This window comes from Doryrhamphus excisus, chromosome 5 (genome assembly GCF_030265055.1).
Source record: "Doryrhamphus excisus isolate RoL2022-K1 chromosome 5, RoL_Dexc_1.0, whole genome shotgun sequence".
NCBI classification, from domain to species: Eukaryota; Metazoa; Chordata; class Actinopteri; order Syngnathiformes; family Syngnathidae; genus Doryrhamphus; species Doryrhamphus excisus.
The window spans coordinates 25882397-25889090 of record NC_080470.1 but is presented as its reverse complement, the minus strand read 5'-3'; the positions used below and the strand labels follow the sequence as shown (position 1 = coordinate 25889090).

The window sequence follows — 6694 nt, the reverse complement described above, 5'->3', positions numbered from 1 at the left end:
TGTTGATGAAACCTCACATGCATGCAAACGACTACATTGCTATTATAATAGTTGGTATGATGCACTTATGGGATTAGTTTTACTTCTATGCTATTCTACTGCTACTATGTTAAATCTACGCATGTACCTCTACTGCTACTATGTTAACATACGCATGCACTTCTACTGCTACTATGTTTAATATAAAGAGGATGCGTGTGGAACTGAAGACAGGCGGCAACTAGAAAGACAAGAGCAGAGGTTAGTCACAATATACATTCACATATTTACATATTCACATGTTTACATATTTACATATTTACATGTTTACATGTTTACATATTTACATATTTACATATTTACATATTTACATTGCCCTCATTGTTTGCATTACCGTGTCTGAAAAAACGTATTTTTCGCCAGTGATTGACAAACACAATCCACCGTTCTCGGAAGAGTAAACTCGCGGATTGGAAAATGTCCACTGGTTAGAAAAATACCAACGTGTTCAGAAAAGTCTTAGTTTTAATCCCTTTGATTCTTAATTTTGGGCAGTGGTTGAATTTTGCACCAGTGATTGACTAATACAATTTGGTTGGAAAAATAACTGTTGAAAAAGGTTTGAATCCCTTTTGTATTTAACTTTAAGGCAGACAGGCGGTAACTATCAAGACAAGAGGACAGGTGAGTGAGGCAGCACTGGGATCATTTCATCAGGTACTATTTACATATATACACATTTACATATATACACATTTACATATATACACATTTACATATTTCCATATTTACATATATACAATATGTATACTATTTAAAATCTATGCAGATGTTACAATATTTACATATTTACATTATGTACATATTTACATTATGTACATATTTACATTATGTACATGTTTACATTATGTACATGTTTACATTATGTACATGTTAATTTACTGGTTTGACAAATAAGGAAAATACTTCCTATCCTAAACAGAAACTGGGATCTTAACTATGACCAGTGATTTCACTTTTATTCCGTGATTGACAAATACAATCCACCGTTCTCGTGGGCAAGTAAACTCGTGGATTGTAAATTGTCCACTGGTTGAACCTAAACCTATTTTACACTATACAATACACTTACACTATAAGACTGCCAGAAGAACGCTGAAGTGGAATGTGTATGTGCGTGTGTGTGTGTGTGTTTTAAATTTAGTGTTTAAAAGAGCACAAAATCCCTTCATGATCACTGAAATAGGTGGGCATCACAACCGATTCTACATCAAAGTGTGATGTTTTGACATATACATGGTCAATTAGTGTACCCTTTTCTGTGGTAGGATGTTTGACTGACTGGCAGAACCCTTTCCTAGCCATGAATGTGCTGATAGTGGAAGATTTTAACAAATTTTCATTAAAATCTCCCAGTACGACAATGCTGGCGTACTTCTGGTGCAACCAATCCAGCAGCGTGCCAAGGTGACCTTGAAACAACGCCATTGGATAGGAGGGTGGTCGATACACAACTGCTATTAACACACTGGGTGAGGAACAGTTCACCAGTAAAACTTCCAAGTTGAAGTTTGGGGCGGAGACAACACTACAGTGCAGGTGGTCTGCAATGTACATGCCAACTCCGCCATGCTGTTGCCCTTGTAATTCTACCAAAGCAGGGTTACTGCTGGAGTAAGACAAACATCGTGGTTGGCTATGGAAATGATACCCAGGAATGGTTACACTCCTGGGTGTACATGCCGTTGGCAGCCACGTTTCTGTCACAGCGATGCAGTTAGGCTGCAGGTGCTGTGTACATGCTGCCAAATCTGACGCATGTTTTGTCAAATTTTGGACATTCATCAAGTAAATTGTGAAATGTGGTGGTTGTACATTGTGTGGTGTTTCACTTTCTGTCAAAAATGGGGGCATCCTTCCTAAAGCATCCTTAATGGCATCATTACAATATATTTTTGCTTCATCGAAGTCCTGAATAATCAAACCAGTTAAACCTGTGACCCGGCTCAAGGCTACATATGCCTGCCCTGCGGAGAACACCCTGTCCAGACACACAACTGCATTGCTCACGGTAACACCCTGGACTTTATGTACCGTGCAAGCCCAAGCGAGCTTCAGAGGGAACTGGTGACGCATGCCACCACTTTTAGTTACTTTTTCTTCCTCTGGCACAATAAATGTACTGCCTTTTCGTGTGATCGATTCACTAACTGTTTGTGCGCGCCTTTGTCTGCCTACTTTGTCATCAACAAATTTGACATAGATCCTACTGGGAAATGTTTCATCCTTTTGGAAAACTATGTCAGAGACGGTGCCACAAACCCCGTTAACTAAGCCGTCTTCAATATCGATGTTTTTGCAAAGCATTACACGTGCATCTTTAGCGATGTGCAGAGTTTCCTCTAAACACGTGTTGTAAACTTTGCTGTGGTGCCCTACTTTTTTTTCTAATTTTCCTGATTTTTTGTTATGGCTGTAATCCTGAGCTTTCACTGTTGTGTACTGCGGGCATATTTTGAAAAGCTGGTTTAAGTTGTATTCATTAACTTGACGATTGGTTGGGAAAATATGTAATGCGGTGCTGACTTCACCTGTTTCCCACTGCTTTAGAAGTGCGACATCTGTTTCTAACAACGCCGCGCCTTTTGGCTGTTTGCGTAGTCTATTTAGCAACGCTGCAAATACATTATCTTTTTGACGCACAATCGTTGTGAGTTCGACCACAAGAAAGAGACTGGTCCACAAGTTAAAAGTGGCATCTTCGACGTAGAGAGGTTTTCCCTTGACTGGCGGCAACTGGTAGAAATCACCTACTGCAATGATGCTGACGTTGCCGAAAGCAGCATAGTCCCCAGTTTGTTTGATCTGTCGCAACCTACCATGAATGTATGTCAACAACTTGTGATCTACCATTGATATTTCGTCAATTATCAAAATTTGGAGGTCCGCAAACTTGGCACGCAAGGAATTCACCGTTTCCTCACCCAGTGGTGTGTAAGGCAAACGGGTATCCTTGCCAATGCTCAAGGTGCTGTGGATGGTTGTGGCATTCAGGTTGTACGCAGCAATACCTGTCGGAGCCGTCAGACATACAGAAATGTTGTCGGGTTGCCGACACATTGTTGACAACAACCTGGTAGCCTCATATTGGATGGCTTTAATTAGGTGGCTTTTTCCTGTCCCGGCACCACCTGTGATGAATAAATGTAAAGGCTCGGGTTTTCTCCCACCTACTTTCTCGAGGCACCACTGTCTAATTTTGTAAAAAAATGTCCATTTGAGTGTTATTTAGGGAGCGGATCAATGCCAAGCCATCATTTCGACTCAATGAGTTTTGTTTTTGGATATTTAGAGCTGGTCTATTTTCATTTGCCAAATCAGGTATTATTTCTGCCTCTTCTTCTACTAATTGATGTTTTTTCTGACGCTCTTCTTCACACTGTAGCCGTTCTAATTCTTGTTCGGGACACAACAGACACCACGCATCCTCAGCAACACCGCTGTGATCAATAGATCTTTGGATGCTGTCCAGTTCATCCCCGCTACTGTCAAAGTGTTGTTGATTTACATCCACGATGGATCGGACAGAATGCATCGACCCGTCATTTAATCTGATTGCACCGTTGTTGTAAAACTCTTCAAATGTTGGGCAGTTGGCAGGTCTTAACTGCAAATCCACCCGGTATGGCAGATACAACTGCAAAAGGCTACGATAGTATAACTCTGGGTTTTTTGTTTGAGAAAAACACGCAGAGCGTACTACGGCAGGTTTGGTCCGTGTACGTTTTGTCACATGTCCGTAGTTGTTTTTAAGTTCTATTTTGGATGCCGACCTTTCGTTTTTGCTGATGATGCGGTATTCCGAAGCAAATTGTGCCAAGCACATGTCATTAAACGGCAAACTTTGGCACTGACGTTTGCCTGTTTGGATGCTTCTTTCTGGGCATTACTCAGCAGCAATCCAATCTCCCTTTCAGCTTTGGAAATGTACGAAATGATGTACACTACGCAGGCATATGCATCAACTACATACTGGATGTCCATGTTTGCATTCCAGCATTTCAGCAGAGGTTTGCTGTACGGATTGATCCAAATTTCATTTATTTGGCGCCTTATTATGACCTCTGTACGCCGACCCAAGCGGCGGTGTGCAGTCTCAAAAATTTCTTGGGTTATACCCAGACTATGGAACAAATGTTCCACACTTTGATAAGTGTGGTTCTCGGATTTATGGATTTTATGATTTCTGATGCCTCTTCTGCTTTCATGTCTACAGAATTTTTGGAGACTTTCGGACATGTGCATGTTTTAATGCCAGTTTGGCTACTCTGGCAACTGCACGTTTTGTCTCCTTGTCCCTCAAACTGACGGCTAATGAATGTTCGGCCAGACACAGGTTTAGGAAAACCAAAACGACACGTGGTATTTTTCTTTTTACATGTTTTGGAATGTCGCTTTGAATGCTGCTGCACAGACGACACCGTGTCTGACAATACTTCATCCTGTGTCTGCAATTCACAGGTGACGTATCTATCAATAAAGTCAGTAACTTCCTCATCAGTGTTTACATCAATCTTCGGGGCTTTGTCTACCCAGAACAAACAGTGGACATGTGGAGAACCACGCTGTTGAAACTCGACCCTGTAAAAATAGTCCACAACTTTGCCAATCGGTTGGCTCTTAGACATTATCACCTCTCTCAGAAAAACATGCCACCGGAAATCAAACATACGTGCAGCAGTCACAGGATTGCGTCGCAACAAGTCGCACCTATCAGCCCACTCCAACTCTGCAGCTGTTTGCGTTCTTCCCTCTTGTATCAAAACACAGTCTACCAAGTTTTGCCACCGTAAATCAGCAGACGAAAAAGAGCAAAACCACGTGGGAACACCAAGCTGACGCACACAAGCCAAAATATCGCGCTGCGTACTCTGCCAAAAGGCTGGAGTGCCTCTGATGGGCTTCAGAAAACGATAGCCCTGGTCACATTCCAACAATGTCTTTAACGACTCATCGTTGGTCAACAAATCCTTGGCCATTTTTGCCACCAAACCAGCAATTCCTTTGCGTAAAGCAATGGAAATGCTCGACACCACCTGCAGAAGTTCACACAAATACTGAGCATAGAATATGTATTCCACATTCTGCCCAAACCGCTTATCAGCATGCATGACACGATTATTAAAATATCTGGATGCAGTCAGTCTATATTGCCGTGTATCATGAAATGTGAAACGGCCGCGTGGAAATAACACTGGGAAACATCTAGCTTCATTTGAATGGTCAGAAAGCAACCTTACAGGATTATTGCCTTCTGCCGGAGCCACATTCAATATATTGTCATAGTACTGATCCAGCACTTCCTGACCGATGTCAACTGGCATTAAACAAGTGTCCTGAAACATGCAGTGTTGCTGTCTATCATGGAGCTGTTCATCTTCTGCATCTAGAGGCGGTGTGACATCTACAGCAGGAACACTGTCCTCCACCTGAGAGGCATCAGGTTCCCTACAAAAGTCATTGACCCACTCCTCGTTGTACTCTATATCTTCATAATGCACATTAGACTCTTTCAGATACCTCAAGGCTTCACGAATGTGCATGCTGTCTACAAAATGGTACTCGTAGTGTCCTTTGTAAGTTAACTTTCTTTTGAGCTTGACACGGAGCATAGAGCCTTCCATATTGGACCGTGGCAACAAATTTGTCGTTTCAACTACATTGGCCGGAACACAAGTCACAGGCCCATGGACACCATTTTGCCCCCCTTTGGGCAATGCTAGCATTTTCATGAAGGGGATATTTAGTGCAATTAAGTGTTGCTCTAAGCTGTTTAAGCAAGCCAGCTCAGGAGGAATCGGGTCCACACTCAAATTATTTGCAACACATTCAGGTGGGATTTCCCCTTTGCTAACTTTATAATGGCAAGTGTAGCAAATCCACAGCTGCCCCCTACCAGACTCCAACAACACACATGGTACTGTGCACTCTACATCACATTTGTGCAAATACTGCTCATTAATGCACGTGTTCACAAGAGAAGCACTTGCACTTTTGCTATAATGCTCTCTGTGACACTGCAGGACCTGATGTTTAAACATCAACCTATGGCACACACAGCAGACAAACTGGGGCCCATTCTTCACCTTCTCTAAAAAATTCTCAACAACAACATCAAATTCTTCCTCTCGCAACTTTGCAGCATGCCTTTGTGTCTTCACATTTGCAATGACACTCATTTTACGTTCTAAACTACTGTGATATTTCTTAATACTAGCAAGTTTTACAACGGCCCGGTGCCTTGTATCTATTTTATATTTTTTGATGCTCTGTGACTGTTCCCTGTGCTCGCTGTCACTTTTATACTTATGGACGCTACGTGTCTTGACTCTGTCCCGATGCAAACTGTCACTTGCATACTTCTGGACGCTACGTGTTTTGACTCTGTCCCTGTGCAAGCTGTCACTTTTATACTTCTGGACGCTACGTGTCTTTAATCTGTCCCTGTGCTCGCTGTCACTTTCATACTTCTGGACGCTACGTGTCTTGACTATGTCCTGGTGCAAACTGTCACTTTTATACTTTTGGATGCTATGTGTCTTGACTCTGTCCCGGTGCAAGCTGTCACTTCTATACTTGTTGATGCTAGATGTTTTAACTATGTTTTGATGCACTACATCACTTCTATATTTTGCTACACTCCTTGACTTCATTC

General features: G+C 42.0%; 1 pseudogene; it reads right to left on the bottom strand.

Moving 5' to 3' along the window:
- Positions 1 to 342: 342 nt before the first annotated feature.
- Positions 343 to 4009, bottom strand: LOC131130015 (uncharacterized; annotated as a pseudogene).
- Positions 4010 to 6694: the final 2685 nt, after the last annotated feature.